The following is a 23,503-nucleotide window of genomic DNA, read 5'->3' as shown; positions in this document are numbered from 1 at the left end:
CATAGTATATCCACAAAAGCACAACAACACTCAAATAAAGGCCCACTCGCCTAGAATCTCAAAAGAAATTTTCAGTAATGTTCAATTTTTATGGAAGGTTTAAAAAAAAATGACAGGGAAAAAAGTGAAGTAGTGAAAAGTTGACCCATGTAACACCACTATCCATCGCTGCTACGTCTTTTTCTTCTCTATGAGGAGAGAGATGTACTTGTGATCTTTAACCCGCAGCCTGTGGTCTCTCACTCTTGCGATAATACAGCGACTGTCTATATTTTTCCTAATCTGCGCTTCCATCGACCTGTGAAATTAAGCATTTTGTGCAACGTCATCTCTATCTGATTAGAGCGTCTCCTGCCAATAGACCGTCCAACTGGTGAAGCAACACTTACTACTCCAAACAGTCAATTGCGACATGAATATTGCACTCCGGTATCATGCAGTATTAGGATTAGTACAACAGGGTTACCCTTACAGAATATTTTACTAGCAATTCATTCCAAGTTAAATATAGACCAATCAGCATAGATGCGACTCTGGTCAATAAATTACGACGAATGGAAATGGGTAAGAAATTGATCACTTTATCAGTGGGAGGAACTCAAATCATAATATGCCATCATATTGATCCTCTACTCAACTCAAATGAGTCAAATCTCACTTTGAAGCTTCTACAATACAAGAGCACATCCTAAGAGTATAAATCAGTGATGCACATATCGCAATACACAGGTGTTATCAACAATAATACGTCTCATAGAAAGTTTAATGTTCAATTCATAGATTATTCACGAAACACCAATCCAGAACCGCACAGCATTCTGGGGATGAAGGCAGAGTAAAGTCTTCAGCCGCTCAACCTCTCAGCTGACTCGCTCTTTCATTACCTAGCAACAACCTGTTTTGGTGTCTGGAAAATGAGCCGTTCCAAAAACCTTCAGCTAACCAAGTCACAATCTGAGGATGCTGCGATGTTGCCTGGCTTCCATTGGCTTAAAGTCTGTTAAAAATATATATATTAATCACCATTTGCTAACCATGAATTTAAAAAAAGAACATTAGTAGACAGTATTTTTTTTAACTGCAGATGCAACCTTTGCTACAAATGATGCTTTTATGCTACATATTGCAATTTTTTTTAAACTGACTTAAACTGAATTATGTTTTTGTGTGTATTTTGTTGTATTTCTAATGTGTGAAAACAGGCTTAAATACAAAAAAAATCTGCAAAATGCCGATGTTTTTTTTTTTGTCCGATTAATCAATTGTCAAAAATCATAGTTGGCTGCAGCTTTAATCAGGACGTGTATGTGTTTGGCTCAGTCTGAATGTCTGTCCTTCCGTCCAGGTGAAACCATCTTGGGTCTGAGGGAGAGCCTGACGTGGGCCACATCCTGCCTGAAGGGAGAGGACTCCTCTGTGGCCGTGTCCTCCGGGGGAGAGCTGTTCCTGCGCTTCATAAGCCTCACATCCCTGGAGCATCAGGTGACGCGTGTTTCACGTTGTAGCGTTTGTGACGGCTGACAGCGTGAAGCAGGTTTTCACGTCGCTGCGGAGTCATTTCGAGCCACGTTTTTGAGCATGCCCAAAATTCAGACTTTGATTAGGCCACTTCAAAACCTTTACGTTAGTTGTAATATTTGCCAGTCGCCATTTTCTTCCAAATTGTTTTGGTGTGATTTTAAAAGGCCAATAATTCCTCGTATGGGTCACCACTGATCCATGTTTTTCCAAAAATAAAAACTCTTGACCCAGATCAGTGTCTGCGCTTCATAACAGGCGTTTCTGTCTCCAGGACTTGTCTCGCTGTAAGAAGGTGATGGAGGAAAGAGGAGAACTGTTTCTAGAGAAGATCTCCATGTCCAGGAACAAAGTCGCTAAGCTCTGTCACACCTTCATCAAAGACGGAGCTGTAAGTACTGGTCCCGTCTCCTCTCCTTGCTCTTTGCGCTCGCTTCACCTCGTGCCTTTCTTTCCCCTGCCAATCCTCTCAGAAAATCCTGACTCACTCGTACTCCAGAGGTCCTGCGGGTTCTGGAGAAAGCTGCAGCGGAGAAGAAGCGCTTCTCCGTCTATGTGACCGAATCGCAGCCTGACGCCCAGGGTGAGCGAGTGAGCGAGGACGAGTTTCTTTCTCACAGGACACGAAATGATTCTGCGTTTTTCTCCTTTTGTTGAAGGCGGCAGATGGCAGAGGCCCTGAAGAAACTCAACGTTCCAGTAACAGTAGTGCTGGATGCAGCTGTAGGGTGAGCTACTCTGGGGTTCTGAGCTGGAGGGGGAACCGCAAATGGTTTATTTAATCATTCTTTTGTCACTGGTTGGATTTTGTTATTGGCATATCCAACTGGAAAATACATGTCTAAGATAAAATAAACTCCATCAGTTCCATTATGAAAACAAAGAGAAAATAAAGCTATTATTAAAAAAAAAAATGTTGCTGGTCAATCGATACAATTGTTAAAAAAAGTCAAGTTAATTTTTTAGATATCATTTTAATATCATGTTCAATAAATTTCTCAGTTATTTGTTCATCAGCCTGAGCAGGAGAAAACAAACTTACTGATGTAAAAAATGTTGCTTTCTTAGTGACATTTAAAGCCTCCAGCAACTCTGATATACTCTACTAACTGGAGTTTAGCTTTTGTACAACAGTATTACATGTCTTTTATTTTTGTCTGGGTTTTTTTGTTTTATTTTGGTCACAAAAGTCGCTAAATGCAGCAGCAAATTTGCTAAGTTGGTGACAGTGCGGTGCCGTCTCAGGACAGTGGCCGAGTTTCAGACGTTTGCAGAGATAAAATCGGTTTCTCAAGTAACTATCGGCCCTTCGCCCAAAAAGAAGAAAATCTGACCTGATTTATTGATGCATCACTAGATAGTAAATTTGTTTTGGTATTTAAAATAACCGATCGGATGGTTCAGAAAGAGAAACAAGCAAAAGTTGAGGAAAAATGCTTTATTTACTTTCACACCGTTTTAATGAACCTGTTTTAGAAGCTGCTTAGTTTCAGTTTTCCGTCTTCCAGGTACGTGTTGGAGAAGGTGGACCTGGTCATCGTTGGAGCAGAGGGAGTCGTTGAGAGCGGAGGGATCATCAACAAGGTGCGTTCCCTTGGCGGCCCCGGGTAAACTCAAACTGGAGGATAGTTGAACACGCGTATCAGATCGGGTCTGTGTAAACACGGGGCGGGTGTACGTTTTCCAACAGAATCTAGAGTGTGTGTGTGTTTTTCCCCAGATTGGCACCTATCAGATGGCTTGTGCTCCAAGGCTCACAACAAGCCCTTCTACGTCGTTGCAGAAAGTTTTAAATTTGTTCGTCTGTATCCGCTGAACCAACAGGACGTGCCCGATAAGTTAAGGTGCGGCTTCCTTATTTTGTGTTTGTTTTTTTAAACGATTTTCCGTCCTTTTATCCAGATTTATTGACTCGTGCTTCCTGTCCCGCACAGTAAAAAGCCGACACCCTGAAGAGCATCCGGAACCTGTCGGAGGAGCACCCGGTCATCGACTACACGCCCCCCTCCCTCATCACCCTGCTCTTCACAGACCTGGGGGTCCTCACCCCGTCGGCCGTCAGCGACGAACTCATCAAACTGTATTTATAACCGCGTCCCTTCGCTGAACAATAAAACAGACGTTTATGGTCCGCCTGCTTCCTGCTTGGAGTTCGTGAGCTGTTGCTCGAAGTCTTCCTCGCTGATCTGGCCTTTTTTTAGTTTCTTAAGGAGGCGAGTGTCTTCTAAAAGCTCCTTCATGTATTCTTCGTCCATGTCGGAGTCCTGCAGAGGCAGAACAGAAGCCATGAGAAAAAACTGCAGTACTTAACGTTTATGAAGAGTATATTTTTTACAGATTTGCTGAAACTGTCACTATGAGGTGAGATCGATCTAGTCCACTTCCTCCCTGAGCTGTTATGGCCGTCTGAAGAAATGAAACGTTCCTGGTCAAAAACAAACAATCGCAGCCAGGAGGAGGGTCCTAGCGCTGCCAATCAATGTCGTGAACGCACTGCTAAATGTGCTAATGGTGGAGAAACACCTTACTGTTAAAGGAAAACTTTATCGAGTGGCCATGCTAACTAGCCTTAGCATTCATGACAGACTATGGTAGCTGGAGATTAGTAGTTTCAACAGATATGTAAAAGAAATATGTCTATATAAATATATATATATTAATAAAGTTGCACACTGCAGCTTTAATGTTTCATTTATCCCCCAAACAGAGTTTACCTCGTCGTGTTTCCTTTTGGCGCCGCGTTTTTTCTTGCGCTCCTTCTTGGTCTTCTGCTTGGACCAGGCCTTGTTCTTGACAAAGTTCTTCTTGGGAAGCTCCGTCTTCTCTTTGTTTTTCTGCTCGGCCAGCATCTTCTGCCTCTGCTTCTGTCGGTTTTTGTCCTTGTAGCGGATGCTGTCCGTGTCCACCGTCGTCTCCACGAAGTCGGGAAACGTTTTCCCCTTCAGCTCGGGCATCTTCGGCAGGCGGAGCAGCGCGAAGCCTTTGGCCAGGGACACAAAATCCAGATCTAACAGAAAAAGAAAAAAAACACGAGAGGTTTCATTTTCTTTGTTTTGTTTGGGGATAATAAAAAAATACATACAGTTGGCTTTGAGGATTTGTCACCTTTTACTCTGAAGATGAGGCTGCATTCGTGTTTGGCGTAAGCCTGGACGTACGACACAAAGGCCCTCATGCCTTTGTCGAACATGGCGCGGTCGGCCAGGGCCATGGCCTTCACCTTGGGCGTCACGTCCACCACGTCCTTTATAGGAGACATCTTCTGCAGCGGGCACTGGTCAGGTCACAAGCAACACTGTTAACCCAATCACTTTGCACCGATTATCAACCGGTTCTGGTTTCTTTGAGTGAACTTTAACATCACGAAATGCAACAGAAATAAAACATTTTTGCAATTGCAATTTTAAATAGACATTTGTGTATACAAAATAGAACAGGTTGAATTTGGTAATTTATTGCAAGAGATTGCAAAAAATAAATACAGAAAATTTCCCATGTCCTCAAAGGGTAGCAGATCACCATTAGCAAGAGAAAAATAGGGAAAAAAAACTGCTTTACTCTCACTCAGGATTTGATTTCTGAGGATTTCATATCACAGTAGCTCTGATCCTCCTCTGAGTGACTTCATGCTGAGTAATGTTAGAGCTGAATAATCTGAGTGAGTTCTAGACAACTATTGTGAACCATCCATCATCAGATTATCAGATTATGAACGCCTGCATGGTCCATCATAGATTATTTTGCTGGGGACGCTATGAACACCGCTGAAGGACCCAACTTCAGACTCACCTTCTGGTTGATGGACAAGAAGTTGACATAGGGTTCCTCCATTGGCAGCAGGAAGACGAGGGCGTTGCCATGGTTACCGATACGCCGTTCTCCGCATCGATGCACAAAAGCACTGATGGGAAAAAAAAAAGAGCAGACAGGGAAAAATGGTTGGAGCCAAGTAGTTAGAAAGTAACATTGTTTTAATGTTTAAGCCAATAAAATAATTCATTCTGCAACATATATATATTGTTTTAAAAAGGACAACTTCTGTTTGTGTTTTTTTTAAACTAACTGCACCAACCTGGCGCTGCTGGGGATCGTACTGCAGAACCCAGTTCACATCGGGATGTCGATGCCTCTGGCCATGACGTCGGTGCACACCAAGATCCCACTGCAACGTCACAACACGTTTAAAAAAACACGTGACAGCACAGACTTACTGCGGGGCGGGGGCGGATTTCTACCTCTTTAAGGCCCTGAAGTCTGAAAAAATACCGCTGCGCTTATTTTTCATCTTGCCGTGGATGCAGAGGATGGTGACCTTCTTGACCAGCGACTCCAGGGCTCGGCCGAAGTACTCCACACAGGCGCAGGTGCTTTTAGAAGCAACAAGGACAACGGGTAAGAGAAAACGTGTGCATGCATAACCAGGAACAAAACAACTAGCTTACCACTACTTTACTGTTGGAAATGGGGGAAAAGAAGTTTACATTTATTTAATCCTGCCCCTTATCTCAGTTTATGAAATGTGTCGCTTCCAGATGCATTAATTTGCAGGAACTTGTTAATCAGAACATATGTTGGTGTTAATATGTGATCAATTAACTATTCTAAAGAACCTACACATAATAATATTACTATTAATGACTAAAGAATAACTGCGCATACAGCATCGGAATGATTACAGACACCTTGATAATGTAGATCATGTAGTATATCTGTCTTATATAACAAAACGCTAATGATGACAATAATGACACTAAAATAATAATCATCTAATGATGACAATAGTAAAACAGAAGGAAGGAAGAAGACTACCTTCTGCTAAATAGTGCAGAAATATCAAGTGATTTCTTATCATTCAAAAACTGATAAAATGTGAATCTGTATGAGGGCTGCAACTCACAATTGTTTTTAGTGATTGATTAAACATTCTAAATAAAACACAACCAGAAATTAAAAAAAACATTAAACCAAAACAAAAACCACAAATGAATGAACCCAATCAAACCTGAAGAAGACCAGCTGCTTCTCATGCTTGTGTTGCCTTAGAAAAGCCACCAGGTTGTTGAACTTGTCCTGTGCTCTGCACATCTGAAAGGACAGCACACGATTGTGATTTGTCGTCGCCGTCTTCACTTCGTGGGCTGAACGGCGGGCTGTTCGCTCCGTCACTCACGTGTAGTAGTTGGAGAGGCGGGCCGGGGTCTTCTGGGTGGCCGAGGCGGCCTGACCCTTCTCTTTGACCGTGATGCGGACGGGGTTCCTGAGGCCGGCCCTCACCAGCTTCTCCAGCTCCTGGGTCTGGGTGGCTGAGAAGAGGCCCGTCCGTCTCTGTTTGGGCAGGTAGCTCAGGATGCTGTTCAGGCTGGGGGGACGTGGGAGGGAATGGGGTGAAATGCAGAACAATCAGGAGCAACTTGATTGGCTAGGAGCAGATTTAGTTCAAAACCAAGAGAATAAAAAACAAACAAACCAATAAACACATCCAGACTGTATTTGAAACTACATGGTTACTGAAGGTTTCACCAACTCAAATTTAAGACTTTTTAAGACCATTATAAATTAAAGACCTGGATAATGACAGAAATGTAATAAAGATGATAAATGTTCAGCAAATTTGCAATTGATGGTTATAAAAAAGCTAGTTGTCAGCAGCTAGTTACTAGTAGCTTGTCTGGTAATCTTGTAGACGATGTATGCAAACCACTCAAACTTTTGCCTGACAGAAATGTTGATTAATGTAATTGAGGCAAATTGCATGTTTTTTTAATGTTCACACTGTATTATTAATACAGGGTTACTGCAGGTTTCATCAACTCAAATTTAAGACTTTTTGAGACCATTATAAACTAAATTTAGGAATGCACATAAGAGATAAATTTATACCTCCCCATGATGAGCTTGCTAGTTAGCAAGGGCGTATATATTGACAGCTAGTTACTGATAGCCACAACCACCTTGAGTCACGGAGCACAATGAAAATGTGTGCAGGTAACTCAAACTTAACCTGACAGAAAATTAGTGCAAGAAAAAAAAATACATAGAATATAACATTAAACAGTCCTGCCACAACACATTAAATGACTTTAAGACATTTTAAGGCCTTAATTTTAGATACATAAATTTAAGACTTTTTAAAGGTGTGCACTCATCCTGGAATAGGATCTTTCCTCCATCCTGACTGTAAAATGTTTCCTGCTGATTCGTACCTGGCCTCAAAGCCCATGTCGAGCAGCCGGTCAGCTTCATCCAGAACCAGAACATCCAGGCTCCTGACTGCGCTGGCCAGTTCCAGCCCCTCTGACTTCCTCCTGAACATGTCCTCCAGGCGGCCCGGCGTCGCAATCACAATGTTGCCGCTGAAAAAAAAAAGTGAAACGAACGTTACAGCACGACAATCGCTTTCTAACATGTTCCCAACTAACTCTGAGGACTACAGCGCTAATCTTAAACATTAATTCAGCTAATACTAAAGTGCTATAACAAGGTGGTATTTAGCAATAGCTAATGCTAAAGTGGCTTAACAGGATATTTAGCAGAAGTTATTGCTAAAAATGTCTGTCAAGATTTAGGAGAACCTAATGCAGTATAACAAGAGGGTATTTAGCACAAGCTAATGCTAAAGTGGTAAAAGAAGATGGTATTTAGCACAAGCTAATGCTAAAGCAGTAAAACAAGATGGTATTTAGCACAAGCTAATGCTGAAGCAGTAAAACAAGATGATATTTAGCACAAGCTAAAGCACTACAATAAGATGGTATGTCGTGGAAGCTAATGCAGTAAATGCTGTTACCCGATGTGTGTTACAACACAGACTATTGCTCTCAACAATGAGCGATAGTTGACACGCAGGTAAGTGGCTATTATGACACACCTACCTGTATGGTTGCTCTTGAGAAAGTGATTCTTTGGAACAAATGTTTTCAATGTTAGCAAAAAACTCTAAGGAGCTAAACAAAACATCAGGTCCCTATTAGTGGATTAATTGTGTTGCCACCACTGGGATACAGCTTTCATTTTTTTAAAAAATTTAAAATATTTGCCCTCGGTTACTTATTAAAATGAAAACTTTACTCAGAAGCATTTTGTTCAAATGATGAAGTCTAACAGAAGAAAGTGATACACCATTAAAACAGAGGAAGTCTATTTATTGCCAGCTTTTCATCCAGTTAAAGTCGGACTGAAATCCGTCGCGTACCCATGCTCTTTAAACTTCTCCACGTCTTCTGCCGGGTTGCTGCCACCAATCAGCAAAATCTGCCTGAGAACCAAAAGGTGAAATTGATTATTGAGTGCAAATTGATAAAAAAAAAAAAAAAAATGCCTGTAGTTAAATCTGCCAGCTCAGTTTGAAACAATTCCAATCTACAATATTTGACTCTGTGGAGTTTTTTTTAATTTTTATATATAGATACTCACGTGAACTCTGGAAACTTCTGGATAAACATTCCCATCACTTCACTGATCTGCAGGGCCAGTTCTCGTGTGGGAGTGATCACCAGAGCACCGACCTGCACAAAACACCTGAACTTTTCAGCGGATCCGACACAACAGCAAACCTCCCAGCATCCAAAAAAAGATAAATAACAATACTGCAGAGACTAAAGTAGCCGTGTTTTTTTGCTTCGGTGTCATGGTTACCTGTTTCTTCTTGAGTTTCTCCTCGCGCTTCAGCAGCAGCTCTATAACAGGAATGACGAAAGCCAAAGTCTTCCCACTGCCGGTGACCTGAAGCAAAACAGCAAACGCCTTAAGAAACTACCGGTTGTCATGGCAGCACAACTTCCTGATCTTTTCCAAATAACTGTTTTTGCATAATTTTGATAATTACAACACCTCTATATCCTCAGTTTTGACCATCTATCATATTTAATATCTACTGTTGGATCCAAGGTGAATATTGATTCAGCCGCCAGCAGAGGGAGCCAAATCACGTTAAACACACAGAGCAACTTCAAAGCATCTCTTGAACGTTTCATATTTTGTCATGTGACCATAAACCTTTATAAATTTCATTCAGATTTCGGTTAGATAAAAAAAGTCCATCATTCTGAATTTTTGCAGCTGAAAATCTGATAAGTGTGGCATGCACTTATTCACCCTGCTTGAGTTAAAACTTTGTAGGACTTTGAAGAACAATAGCAACTGCAAGCCCTTTAGAGGATGAACCTGTCAGCTCTGCACATGCGCAAACTGAATTCTTCTGTCCGATTGGATACAGAGCGTCTACGAACAGGCCTGTTCCAACTTTTTGTCCTAATAAGAAAGTGATTCAAATGACCACTACTGCTGTGAGTTTATCATCATCATCATCATCATCATCATCATCACAGCGCTCCTTCATCAGATATACTTCCTTCATGACAGAGACATCGCAGATGTTTTTGGTACCTTGTACTTATTCATTTGTCATTTTTGTAACAACTCGCTCAACACATTCGACGTCTCCTGGATCACGTTAGCTTGGATTTCTTCGTGACCCAGAATCAACGTGTCAGTAAATCCTACTGGTTCAGTTCTAGTTCTTGCTCCGTCTCGGCCTCTTTAAACAACTTGTTCACACTCACCGCCTCAGCAGCAACGTCTTTATTGTTCATGAACAGCGGAATACAAGCCGACTACAACGAAAAGAGATCCATCAGTCAGACAGGTGGAGATTCAGGCAGCATGGATTGAAACAAGGATTTAAGGCTATGAAAGTTACCTGTACAGGTGTCATGAAGGTAAATTTCATTTCCTCAAGCGTTTGTAAAATCTTCTCGTTTAGTTGGACAGGTAAAGTGTCCCATGTTCCGTCTGTAATGTTCTCCATGTTGGGAAGTAAATCGAGAAGACGTAGCAGCAGAATGCTAACGCCGTTAGCACATGGTCAGCCTTTCTGCACGATGGACCTTCTTCCGCTGCGTTCCGTAGTTGTTTACACGCCGGGGAGAAACTGAAGCCGACTCGCATGTTTTGGTTCCGCTTTCCACTCCGTTGTTCTGTCTTCTTCTTTTGTGTTTTATTGGCAAATGGCAACCAACTTAAGGTGACTTTACCGCCACATACCGGACTGGAGTGTTGTCATCAACGATACAGAGGGAATTTAACAATACGCACCTCAATGGTGTGTAGAAGTGTGCAAATTCATACACACACACGCGCGCGCATACACACATAACCCCCCCACACACTTTTAAAAACGATTAAATAACCTAATAGTTTTTTAAAATCTAATTAATTGATTTCTTATAGATTTTGATTCGTTTCCTAAAATATTTATCAGAAAATCCCTTCTTCTCTCTTGTATTGACTTTAAATGCTGACGTCCCTCTGAATATTTATTACATTCTAATTAGACCTGTCCCACTGCCTCCATCTGACTGCAATAATCACAAGTCCTCGTTTCATGTTTCTCTTTTCAAAAAGAGAACTATTAAGTCCTGCATGCCCAGTTCTAAATTGTGACATGAATTCTTCTTTCCAACTTCCCCATTTGTTGTTCTTCTTCTTCTACATTCTTACTTTTATTTGGTTTTCATGCAAGCATTTAACTTCCACATCAAGGCTGCTGTTACATGAGAACCACTGTTTTCTAGTAAATTTTCAAGTCATACTCAATATTTAATAATTGTAATATTAAAATTATTTTTTTTCTTCAATGACTCCAAATCAGAGTGAAGCTGTTCATTTTTATTGAATTTGAACCTTTTGATATTATTTTTGCTTTTTGTTGTTGTTAAAATGTAGTATTTTTCTTCTATAGCTTCTGGGTCATGTGACCCATTTACACTGAATCAGTGTGAAATTGTTCTAGAGTCAGTCAGGAAATAACAGAAATAATAGAAAAACAGAGTTTCTTTTATTTTAACCCACAGATTATAAATGACAAAAAGATAAACTCAACTCATAAAAGAGGTCAAAGAACCTCTTTAGTATCTTCCCCATTTTAGGTCTTCTTGCATTTTTGATGTTAATTTTGCCAATCATATTTGGTTTTTAGTAGCTCACCTGTCCTACTGACAAGGACTAAATGTTTCAATGGAATAAAAGCAGGTGAGCCTCATCTTCAAAGTCTAGTAGAACAATTTCACACTGATTTAGTGCAAATGGGTCACATGACCCAGAAGCCAAAGAAAAATACTACATTTTAACAAAAAGATGCTAAAATATCAAAAAGGTTCAAAGGCAATAAAAACGAGTGCACTTCATCTCACGAGTTAAGAACCGTTTCACACTGATTTTGAGTCAATAAGGCACATGACTCGGAAGCTATTTGAAGAAAAAAACAACACTTTTTAATATAACAATTATTAAAAATATTGGGTATGACTAAAAATTCACTAGAGAACAGAGGGTCTTGTGTAACAACATGAATTCTGTGTCAGTTGGTCACAAGGCAAGAAATCTATTTACTATTTCTATTTGTTTCTTTGGAGTGTTTGGTTCGGAAATTTGTTGAACCTCTGAGTGCATGAGGATGTAGCTGACGCGTGACTGTCGTCCGTCTGATATGATATATATATATCATATCAGATATATGATATATCAGCAGCAGTTATTTGCATGCATCAAATAACTGCTGCATGCATAATAACTGCTGCTGATATATCATATATTATATCAGATATATATCAGCAGCATGCATATAACTGCTGCTGATAACAGCTGAGGACTGAAAAATGGAAGGTCTGACACACACACACACACACACACTTTAAGTTTACCAGATGCCACTTGCAGCACCTGAGAAGAGTTTAAAAACTGACACACAGCCTGTTTAAAATGATCAAATTGGTGAAAAAAAGCAGAACTTGTGACTTTTGTTTGGTTGTGTGGCATGCAGTGGTTTATGTGAACATTTAGTGGTTTGTGCCCACTGCAGGCTCAGAAGATAACAGTCTGCAGTAGAGTCTTGACGTGCTGACTTCTCTGTCTCTCAAAACATTTGATTCATAAAAATAAAACACAAGAGCTTCTCCACACAAATGGGGACCACTTGGTTTGCAATTTGGAGTGTTTGGATCTTCTTGCGGCAGGTACGAAGTTTTCTCTCCTTTAATTTTAACACTTCTCCATTTCTTGTTTTTTTTTAAGTGTCTCTGTTATTTTGTGTTTTATAGGTGACAGTTAAAAGTAGTAAACATGTATGACATGCACAAAACAACGTTATTTACTATTGTTTTGTTATTGAAAAATGTTACATTTCCATCAATGTAAGAAACCTAACTTGAGGCATCACAGCTCGGACAGTTTCGCTACGTCTGGGTCTCAAACTGCGTTCCTCCAGGGCCGGTTTCCTTCACCTCTGCTTCACACACCTGGCTCAAACATGCACTCATCAGCAGAACTTTGTAGAGCTGGACTGAATGCTAATGAGGCAGTTTGACCATTTAATTAAAGAATGTAGTACAAGGAACAAATGTAAAAGTTGCAGGGTTCTGGCCCTTTCTAAATGCAATTTGAAACAATCTGCTTAGTGCAGGACAGATCTTAACATGCTCTTATTAATGACATTGATTTAGGGCGTATGAAATCAAACTGGAGTGAAAAATTTTCAGCTCAAAATTTGCATATTGCATGATACTTCACTATTTTCTGTTGAACATTTTAACAGACAAATTGATCTACAAAACAATATTTATTACATTGTTGAAAAGTGGCGCACTTGGTAGCACTGTTGCCTTGAAGCAAGAAAGTCCTGGGTTCGATTCCCGGCCTGGGATCTTTCTGCACAGAGTTTGCAGAAAGACGTGACTGTCGGGTAAATTGGTCTCTCTAAATTCCCGAGGTGTGTGTGTGTGTGTTTGTCCTGTTTATTTCTGCGTTGCTGTATCTCGCCTCTCACCAGCAACTCCCGGCCTCATTAGGGACAGAAAATGGATGGATGGAGTGAAAAATGTGAAATTTCCAACAATGTATAAAACTGTTGAGACCATACAATAGAAATTAGCCGTTAAAATAAACATATTTCTTCTCCTCTTCTAGACTGCAGCTGCAGAGGAATCACCATCTCAGCCTGGATTTGAGTCAGAGATGTTAATATTAAAAGTGAGCAAAAAAGCCTTGGAAACTGGCACAGACAATCATCATATTGGAGACAGTGTGAGTGTCTTTTCTTTCATTTTTTATTTTTACATCATGTGACACACACATTTAATGAAAATTAGCCAAACAAACAGACAATATAGTGGACAAAAAAGCAGCATTGTGAACTGTTTCTCATCATCATAGTAACAGGATTATGAGATTATTTTGATACTCGTCTTCAGGGGCCCTTGAGGGCCAGATTGCACCCTGGTTTCATCATTCACCAGACCTTCACAGGTCGGTTCAGTCATTTACAGACAGAATATTTGTTTCCTTAGGATCCAGCTGGTCCTCAGATCCCCGTCCTGGATTTCACTAAATCCAGTCCAGGACTGAAGAGGAGGAAGAGAGACTGGGTTATCCCTCCCTTAAACATTGCTGAGAATCTAGAGGACCTTATCCTTGCATATTCATGAGGTAACAGGAACAAAAATGTTATACAGTTTTTTTAAGATGTCAGAAACATTTCCTGCAGTGTATTTTCCTCTTTATTTATATCATATGTTTGTAATGTGCAATTACAAACTTTCTACATTTCATTTTGTGTTTAGTAAAACTGAATTTGGCTCCAAAGTGAAAAAAAGTGTTTCTGGCCTGTATCTTTTATACCAGAAATAACATAGAATAAATGCTTCAATTAAAACATCTCTTAAGTTAAGTTAATCAAAAGACATTTGTATCCCACAATAATTTTCTGTTCACTGAACAGTTTTTGCTAATTGTTGTCTTTGAAGTTGTCTCTATTCAACCCTGATTTTTGTTGTCCAGATACGCTCTGATGCAGACAATGTGAGGAGGCTCTATTATAGCATCACTGGTCCTGGAGCAGATCAGCCTCCTATTGGTCTTTTCACCATGGACAGAGACACTGGTCGTCTGTATGTCACACAGGAACTGGACAGAGAGAAACAGGACAAGTACCTGGTCAGTGTTTTCTCTGCTATCTGTTGGGTGCCTCATCCACACCAGTCCTGTTTCGCCACCGTAATAGAACTAGAAAGTCCAGCTGGTTTGGGATCGTGTGAATGTGCAGTCAAACTCTGATGCAGACCAAAAAAAAAAAGGAGAAATCAAGAGCCCAGAAACCTCAGACTCAGTTCTGATGAAGTGAACTCTGGTACAGTTTGAATTCACATGTGAATGCCAACCGGACCGGAGGCCTCTTAAAAAACATGAAGCAGAGTGTAGCGCAGAGTATTCTGGGTAACACAACTAAAATAGTTGAAACTAGTAATAGTTATTTTATGAAATCATCATCAAATAGTTTCATTATTTGGTTCATGTATTAGAAGATCTTTTGCCAAAAACAAAATAGAAATCCTCCAAGCATTAAAATCTGACGCTGCTCCATTTTTGTGAAGAAGGAAGTTGAGCTCAGCGTCTTCTTCAGAGGTTTTTATGTTGACTGTAAAGAGGATTCAGTAACTCAATCTGTCACAGAATACTTCACTGTAATTATTGAAAACTTTTTAGAATATTAAGTAGTTTTAAAACCTACACAGAAATGTATTCAGTAAAAACCAAATTATTTTTTCATCATTATGAAAGAAGAGAGACACAATATAATTGTTCTGGTGATTAAAAAAATGGCATCATGTTACAGCTCACAGTCCATGTTACGACAGAGGAAGGTGCAACTGCAGAGGAGCCAATGGAAATTAAAATCAATGTAATTGACCAGAATGACAACAAACCTGTTTTCAGTCAGTCCATCTATGAGGGAGAAGTTCCAGAGGCGACACAAAGAGGTAAAGTCACACACATTAACGTCTTTGTTCACATGTGTAGATATAAGTGCATTAATGTAATCTTATTTAAAATCACAAATATTTGCAACTTTTAGCCTTTGTGACCTGAATCAGCTGCAGACCGAGGAGGAAACTGAGGCTGAATGACCTCCTCAGTCTGCAGTCACGTTCTCGGTCTTTGTTCAGCAGATGAACTCGTTGTGCCTCAGCCACAAGGAGACCGTTTCAGATTTATCCGCAAGTTTTTTTTGTTTTATTCTGTTGTCCACACGGATTCGGCTTTTTGAGAGACCAGAAGAGATCATTTCTGAAAGAGGGTTCCAGAGTGGATCGGTTTCATATTTCAGTGTATACTTGTGAGCTGAGACTTTTTTTAAATTTTTTAACTATGACTGCTGAAGGGCTGCACAGTGGCGCAGTTGCCTTGCAGCAAGAAGGTCTTGTGTTCGATTCCCGGCCCGGGGTCTTTCTGCAGGGAGTTTGCATGTTCTCCCTGTGCATGCTGGGTTCTCTCCGGGTTCTCCGGCTTCCTCCCACAGTCCAAAAACATGACTGTCAGGTTAATTGGCCTTCCCAAATTCTCCCTAGGTGTGAGTGTGTGTGTGCATGGTTGTTTGTCTCTGTGTTGCCCTGTGACAGACTGGTGACCTGTCCAGGGTGAACCCCGCCTCTCGCCCGGAACGCAGCTGGAGAGGCACCAGCACCTCCCGACCCCGATAGGGAGAAGGGGGACGGAAAATGGATGGATGGGTTGCTGTAGCTCTCTTTGGATCCCACAATGAGCTCACTTTTATGAGTAACATGGTGACGTTCAGTGTTCTTTTTTTTGTCGTTCTGTGACAGTGTTAGAGCGCCACCGATTGGCTTGGCATACCCTCTATGGTGTATGCTACACACTTTTTTCTCTCTCTCTCTCTTTTTTTTTTTTTTTTTTACAAAACTTCTCACACTGATTGTGGCAAGCAACAAGATAGTTGGCAGTTGGACAGAGGTCTTGGTTCTGGTTCTGGTCTGTATACCCAGAACCAAACATGGAGAAGCAGCATTCAGCTTCTATGCAACACAAATCTGGAACAAACTTCCAGAAAACTGCAAAACAGCTGAAACACTGAGTTCCTTTAAATCGAAGACAATTTATTTAGAGATAAATATTCATTAATGTGCAATTTTAGCCTTTCCAACTTTTCTTTGTTTTCCCGCATTATATCACTGAAGTGTATTTATCTAAACCATGTAAAGCTCTTTGAATTGTCTTGTAGCTGAATTGTGCTACAAAGCTAATCCTGCCTCACCTATCAAACTCAGCAACAATTTAAATACAAATAGAAAATCTGCCATCATCTCAGTTGATGTCACTGTGATGACTTTTAGTGATTTGTCAAAATTTAGAAAGACCTTTGACCTGAGTTTAATGGAACTTGGAATCATCAGCTAGACAAGAAGAGCTTCTCAGCTCAGCCTCATTGTTAAATCTCTGTTGATAAACTGATGTCTCTGCTCTCACTGACCTGCTTCGTGTTTCCTCTTGATTAGGTTTTAAGGTGATTCAGGTCGTGGCCACCGATGCTGATGCACCAAATACTGACAACTCTGATATCAGGTACTTTATAATGAGCCAGAGCCCAGAGCAGCCCAGTCCCAAATGTTTACCATCAACCCATCAACTGGAGACATCATAGTTAAAGAAGCTGGACTGGACAGAGAGGTGGGAATTCAGTTAATCAATGAATCAATCAACTACATCTGTATAGCACATTTCAAAGACTGTTAGGGTAGTCTGAGTGTCTCACTAAGTCCTCACGGTCAGATTTCCTGTTGATAACATGGAGCTTTACATTTTGGTCGGAATTCAACCTTCATGTGGAGAATAATTTAATTCACTAAATAAGGTTGAGGCAAGTTTTATAAAACTCACTTCAGATTATTTCTCCCAACATGTGATGCAGTGATCAGCCAACTGATCCATCAAAGTTTTGCTCTGGACTTAACAATTTGTCGCTCGGAGGCAAAGTTGTTGATTCAAGTCCATGTTTGTTACAACAGAAAATCCCTCAATACAAACTGAAAGTAAAGGCAGCCGACATGAAAGGAGAAGGTAAGACTGGATTTGCCGAAGTGATCATCAAGGTGACGGACGGCAACGATCACGATCCGGTCTTTACAGAACCTTCTGTAAGTAGAACACGTGACTACTTTTATTAATCTGCTGATTATATTTAAATCTGTTTATCAGAATCGATTTGTGCAGTAGGTGACCAGTAAAGCAGTAGATCACCCTGAATGCTATTGGCGTGTCCATGAAATGAAAAACAAATCACAAACTGATAATCGATGATCATACAATGACTGTGTGGAACTTTTTCTGGTGACGTCTGCATCTTGTGTCTCAGTACACGGCCACAGTTAAAGAGAATGAAGTAGACGCTCTAGTTGTTAAGCTGTCGGTGACAGACGGGGATGAGCCTCATACTGCAGCCTGGAAGGCAAAGTTCAGCATTATTGATGGAGATCCACAAAACCTTTTTACTGTGGAAACAGGAACAAACAAACAGGAAGGAATCATCACTACTGCTAAGGTAGGACGACCAGCAGGTTCTCACTGCTGGAGCATAAATAATAAATGTGATTCTTTATTGCACTGTTTTTAATAAAGGGACATTTTTATAAACATAGCATAGTTAAGTGATTGTACTGCTAATGTCTGATCAGTTGATCTGAGATGATTTTTCTTTTACTAAACCAGAGTCTGGACTTTGAGAGATCCAGTAAGCACACTCTACTGGTCAGAGTGGTGAACGAGGCTCCTTTTGCTCTTGTTTCATTGGTCACTTCCACTGCCACAGTGGTGGTGACTGTGTTGGATGTCAACGAACATCCCATCTTTGAACCAGTAGAGCGGCGTGTGTCTAAAAGGGAGGATCTTGCCGTGAACAGCGTTGTGGTGAGGTACACAGCTTCTGATCCAGACTTTGCGTTCAAACAAAGGGTCAGGTAGAAAATCCTCCAACTTGAAGAGTCACTGCATAAATTACCTTTCATTTATGCTGTACTTCTGAACCAAGTTTGTTTTCCCACTGGTAATTAATCAGGCAGGAAACATTACTATAGATGGATGTGTTTTTGTTTTGTCATACTGCTTATAAAGTCTGGCTTTGTCTTATCATTTATATACATTTATATACAGCTTTATATACATTTTTGTTCTTGATGTCCAGGTATAAAATACTCAATGACCCAGCTGACTGGCTTGGCATTGATCATGAGACTGGTGTGATAACAGTGAGAAACCAGATGGACAGAGAATCCAGCTTTGTTAAGGAAGACAAATACACAGCTCTGATTGGTGCTTATGATGATGGTGGGTGTGACCGTTAACGGTCTTCATGGTTTTGGAGGAACTCTTCATAAATCATGGTGGAAGTTAAAAGGAATTTAATTTAATGGTTTGAGCTAAATTTTAATTCAGTTCAAATTCAAAAATTAGAGAGATGTTGGAGTTGGGATATAAACCCTGCAGCCTTGACTCAGTAAAACACATCACACTGTATTACCTATTCCCTTTCCGAGTCCTTGTCAGGGCTTGAAGCTCATCCACTTCGGCCTCCTTTTCAACTCCTCTGGGATTTCTGGCTTCAGCTATGGTATTATTTCAGCTTTTCAGATGTTAGACAGTTGTTCCCTGTTGTAAACCACTTTATCACAATGGTTGTGTATCAAAACTAGAATTGCAAAGTATAAAGAAATTCTTTCCAAAATCAGTTCAACTACACAGCACCCAAAACAAAAACGAAGCTGTTGAACAAAAAAAAGCAACTTTCCCCCAAAAAGGCTGGAATGAAAGTTTGAAAAGGGAAAAAATCTCTGTGAAAGTACACAGCTACAATTCCAGGATTTACTCAAAAATTCAATTCTAGAATTGACTTGAAAAGAGTTCTTTACAATATTTCTTGTCTTGAAGAGATTTTGAACTCCTTCCTCAGAGGATCATTGAAGGTGTCGACATGCTTCACTGCTGTTTGCCTGTCATGCCTCCAGATCCGATCCCAGCGACAGGAACTGGAACTCTGATCATTGAACTTGAGGATGTCAACGACAACGCCCCCTTTATTGAAGAACGTTCTATTATGTGTACCCCCGTTAGGAGATCAACATTTCTTAGGCCTGGTTGTTGTGTAGAGTTCTGTGTTTGAAAATATTATTAGTATCGAACTGAATTTAAATCCATTTGGTTTGTTCAGGTGTGCAACAAGAAACCAGCTCCTCGGCTGCTGACTGTGACAGATAAAGATGGACCAGGCTTTTACTTCTCCGTACAGCGTGAGCTTACATGACTCTGCTAAGGCCGACTGGATCGCGAGGATGAACGACGCCAGTATGTATCCGAGATAAACCCAACTCATCGTGATTCAGTCCACAAGCATCACCAACAAATGGAGGAATCTGCATTTAGAGGCAGAACAGACTAACCACTATATTTATATGTATTATATTTGCTGAAACTACAGTGTAATCGAAGTGGAAACGGATGATCGAGCATTTTTGCTTATCATCTCTCATTCTTTGATGCTACCCAGTTTGCTGCTGTTCTTGCCAGAACTTTAAGTGTCACCTAAGTTGTTCAAGTGAAGAAGAATGAGAAATCGAAACTTGATTGAACGTCTGATAAATGATTTTATTTTTTTGTTCTCTTGCTTGCAGGAACAGAGATTATTCTGACTTCGAACCGTGAGCTAGAGGAGAGAGATTACACTGTAGCCATGACTGTTTCAGACACCTCTGGTCTGTCTCAGGTCAGCAAGGTCACAGCTACAGTGAGTGACTGCACTGGAGAAGTAGTGACCCGGCAGGAGAATACTGTCGGTGGCTCCCACCAGTCAGTCATCCTGGGAATACTGAAAGGCATCCTCATGCTGCTGTTCAGTGAGTTTGAATCTTGTTAAGCTTCTGTTCAAAGCTGTTTGAGGAACAGCTTTGAATTCAAGAGACCAAGAACCATTTTAAACTGAGAATCTGGAAACTATATGTTGCATGATTATCATAAAAACACAAGACAAACACTGACGTCTATGAAGTTGGACATGTATAATTTACAATCAACAAAGTTCACTACACAGTGCATGCTTCAGATAAAACTAATATTACAGTGATTTTATTCATATTCAACACTAAATTTTCCAGTAGCAGCCTCTAAATGATCCAACCCCTAAGATAGAACCCCTCTTTAGAGAACACATTAGGCTGGTGTGGAATAAATGGGTCCATTGCATCTTGCTCACCATCTCTACCACAAAACATGACACCGACACTTTGTTCACATCTGACGAATGGGCTGCTAAACATCATGACAGCACATGACAGAAGCATGTGATAGTGAATATAGAAACACTGAGAAACTCACATCAATCTGTGATTGCGTAGCACAAAGAGCTGTGGTAATTTGATCCTTTTGAGCAAGATTAATGTGAGAAACTTGTGTGATCATAGGATGAGGCTTTAGGGGATAAGAAGCTTCTTGCTCCATCAGGGCATAGAATTTACAACACCATCATCCACGCAGTGATTATGAGTCTTCTCTTCATTTAGTGCTGGGGCTGCCGTTCTTTCTGTTTGTGAGGCGAAGAAAAGCAGCAGAGGAACCTGTTGAATTCAACCATCTCCACGTCAAAGACAAGTTTAGGAAGAGATGATGGACGACAGAGAGAACATTCAGGTGAACAGGGACAAAGGCTGATTCTGCTCAGACATTCATACGGTTCAGTTAAAACTTCAGACTGAAATTGTTCTTGCCAGTTTATTCTTGGCTTCTACTTGTTTGAGTCGAGCTAATTATTTTTTTTTTTAGCGTAACACTTGATTAAGGTTCACAGATGGAGACATTTACCAAATCTTGAAATGGTTGACTTTGCCTGAATTCACAAAACATGATTTATGTCACTATGTCATAAACAGTTTCCCCTTGAACCAGAGCAGCCTTAAAAACGTGCAGAAGACGAGATGCTAACCAGTTTTGCCCGTACATGCTAGGCTACACGACGGTGGAGCATCGTTTCCATGTTCACTGATGATTAGTACCTTTTCATAATGCAATATTTGATATATTTATAATCACACTTACCTATAAAATATATGAAGGTTAATCTTCTTACCTGGCGGATACACAGAGGGCTGATAGTAATTATGATTGATGGCTGCTGTCCATTGCTGCCACGTCTTTCCTCATTGAAAGTTATACAACAAGTTTGTATAACTTCTTACCGGTTTGTGCTGCCGACCGCGCAGCATCCTGTGATCATTTTCACTGCGAAATCAACTAATTAAAAGCGACATCAGGGTGCCATATGTAAATTTGACAGGAGCGCGTAGGTTATTTGGACGTCCATCATGGCGGAAGAGGCTGAATTTCAAAGAGTGACGTCACGTGCAGAAGGTCGATAAGTGTTTGTTCTGGACTCGTAAAAGCACAATTGAATACATTAACAATATTTTTTTCTACAAATTCAATTTCACAATTACAATCAACATATGCCGTTTTAATAACGCCACCAAAATAAGGTGCATGAATGCGTTGAAAGCTTTAAAAAAACAACAACTTGTTTATATGTTTATTTTTCTTGTACTCATTTTTCCCTTCTTTTCTTCCTCACATCCTGCTGGCGTTTGACTGTAAGGGAGGCGGTTCTGACGCGCAAGACCCGGAATATGACTATCTGAATGAAGAGGTTCCCCTTTAAGAAACTGCCTGATACTAAAAGGAGAACAGAATGAAGTCATATTGTACATGTTTGGTGAATTTGAATATTAATGAGAATTTTTTCAATGTCTGCTTTCAGTTTAATCACCTTTGTACTACATTAGTTGTTGCTGAAAGATAAAATAAGTTTTTATTTTGGAGTTTTTTGTTTGCCTTTTGGACAGAAATGACATTTATATTTTTGTTTTCCAATACAGAACTTACTGTATTTATTGAACACACGCCCTCATTGGCATCGAGATTCATCGGTGAAGTCTGTGCAAAACTTGAAACTTTATGGACATCTTTGGTATTCTACAATTCAGCCCAAAATTATTTACACACCTGTCAGATTTAGCTTAAGTAATCTTGAAAATTCACTAAGATGTTTTATTGTTTGTTTGTTTCGGAAGTAATATTATTAATTAACATTTCAACATCATATTGTCGTTCTAGCAGTAAACTAGGAAATTTTGTGAATGGAGCAAAAATTAGGGTGATGGTGAGGAGACCTTTCAACCTGGAAGGCTTGGGGTTCATTGCAACAAAACAGCGAAATACAGTAAAAAGAAATGCAAATACTGATCAGCAATATAATAAGAGTTTGATTGCTGTTATCAAAATATGGATTCTATTAATTACTAAAGACAGTAAAAACGTTTTGTTGACACCACTTCCAGAAAAAAATGAATTCAATTTTCGATCGTTGGTAAATAGAACAGATTACATTGTTTTATTTTCTGAAAATAAAACAATGTGATCATCATTTTGTTGAATGATGATCATAAACGTTCTGAATCAACCTGGAGTATGAATAATTATGGACTTAACTGTTGCTAGACCTTGGGAGCTCGCCAAAGATGCATCTCCCTAAGTTTGAAGAATTAACAGTAAATGTCTGTACGATGTTGAACATTGAGATGTTTTACTGTTTTGCTCAATTGTAATGCAATAATTTCTGTAAATATCCTTTTGGTGTTGGTAGTTGTCGTTTCGCATATTTTTTAAATACTTTTTCTTTTAACTCTGGTTTGAGCTCACAGCAGCAAGAGAATATGCTTTATTCCAAAAATGTCTTTTTAACGTTATGAGCTCAGAAAGCAAAATATCAGTTTATTGTCCGCTAAGGGAAATTTTTCTTGAAGCAAGGTGATAAAAAGATCATTTAAACACACACACACAATCACACAACACACTGCAAAATAGAAACAGTTCTAAGAAACATCAGTTCTGATATGAATAAAACAGACTAAACAACAATTAGTGTGTCAACACTCTAATTGTCCAGAAAACAGAAGTGGTTTTGAAATATTATTTATCTGCTTAAACACAGGAAACTTATGGTAGGTAAAATTTTTCAAAATAAAAATCAGATCATACTTCATTTCAATTTGTGACCAGAAAAAAGCTCGTCTCTTAGCAACAGCTTAACAAATACTGTTAT

General features: G+C 39.9%; 1 long non-coding RNA gene and 3 pseudogenes across 1 annotated transcript; 3 read left to right on the top strand and 1 right to left on the bottom strand.

Annotated features, from left to right (window-relative positions):
• The first annotated feature begins 554 nt into the window (after window positions 1-554).
• LOC129379766 (translation initiation factor eIF-2B subunit alpha-like) lies at window positions 555-3,608 on the top strand (annotated as a pseudogene).
• Window positions 3,387-10,419, bottom strand: LOC129379801 (ATP-dependent RNA helicase DDX55-like; annotated as a pseudogene).
• Window positions 9,712-13,958, top strand: LOC129379805 (uncharacterized). Its single transcript, XR_008608241.1, has 3 exons — window positions 9,712-9,803; window positions 13,480-13,596; window positions 13,860-13,958. It is a non-coding gene; the product is annotated as an uncharacterized LOC129379805 (long non-coding RNA).
• A 1,759-nt stretch (window positions 13,959-15,717) lies between these two features.
• Window positions 15,718-22,072, top strand: LOC129379765 (B-cadherin-like; annotated as a pseudogene).
• The last annotated feature ends 1,431 nt before the right edge of the window (window positions 22,073-23,503 follow it).

Source organism: Poeciliopsis prolifica, unplaced genomic scaffold, assembly GCF_027474105.1.
Source record: "Poeciliopsis prolifica strain line A6 unplaced genomic scaffold, Auburn_PproV2 SCAFFOLD061, whole genome shotgun sequence".
Lineage (NCBI taxonomy): Eukaryota > Metazoa > Chordata > Actinopteri > Cyprinodontiformes > Poeciliidae > Poeciliopsis > Poeciliopsis prolifica.
Note: the sequence above shows the minus strand (reverse complement) of the source record. Positions and strands in the feature narration are given on the sequence as shown.